Source organism: Galendromus occidentalis, unplaced genomic scaffold (assembly GCF_000255335.2).
Source record: "Galendromus occidentalis unplaced genomic scaffold, Mocc_1.1 scf7180000077480, whole genome shotgun sequence".
NCBI classification, from domain to species: Eukaryota; Metazoa; Arthropoda; class Arachnida; order Mesostigmata; family Phytoseiidae; genus Galendromus; species Galendromus occidentalis.
In genome coordinates, this window is record NW_003805468.1 from 335194 (window position 1) to 336252 (window position 1059).

A 1059-nucleotide genomic window follows, 5' to 3' on the forward strand; every position below is an offset into this window, starting at 1 on the left:
ACCAGCACGCGCGTACACATCCACCCCTCCTACAAAGCTGTCACTCAAGCCTGGCAGCTCTCGTCAAGACCCGAGACTACGGAGTTCGCCTCCAGTAAAACTTCCTGCCACCGCTCTCCGAAAGGCGCGCTGGCAAAGCCCTTCGGCTTCGAATACTGCGTGGTTCTCGGGATTGCTCTCGTTTCAGTTTACGCTTCTTTCAGTCCCAGCACAGACGAGAGTCCATAAAAATTATAAATCTGACTGTGTTCTCGAAGAAGGAAGCCGGGAATGAGGATACCGAATTCAAATCGAATGAACCCAAAATTGTCCCGAATCAAATTAATGATGATAGAAATCCGGCTTGGACAGTTGTCCTGGAGATAAAGTTGCTTTCCCTCTGTGCTCTGAAACTCCGATTTCCTGCGAAGCTCGCCGATTGTGAATGGATAGGTATTCAGAAAAATTCAGACCTACTAGTCTTCAAACTCAATCCACCTGGCCTCTGAAGTAGAGCGAAAAATGTGCTGTAGGGATTCGATGTCCGACTTCAAATTAATGACGTGACTTATATGAAGACATATCAGTATATGCCGTACCGTGGTAAGCCGTCGAAATATTTGATGCTTTCTGCGTTGATCCTGTCTCTGTAGACGAATCGCAAGCCATCCCTCCGCTGGAAGTCACAACATCTAACCCGCAAGGTCTCGCGAGAGACCGCAGTCGAAAGTCATCGTCGCAGTCGTCGAATGCATGGGCTTTCGGAGGAGTGCCGTGAAACGCGAGTCGACCGATTTCGATCCGAGCTAACTTGTCCACGTCAAACTTACAGTTGTATCGCTCGGTCGATGGATCGATTCCTCGAGCTATGTTAATATCGCGTCAACGAATCTGACGTTGGCGCGTCGACAGATGCCTTCACGTCGTCTGTCTGTCTCTCCGGCAGGCTAGTCGGTCCGCGCCGAGAGGATACCGCTCCTACCTGGGCCGGATAATGGCATGGAAAAAAGTGTTCTATCGGATGTTTCGCCTTTTCCCTTGGAACAGAATCCTGATCACTCCGGAATTATATTTACCTGG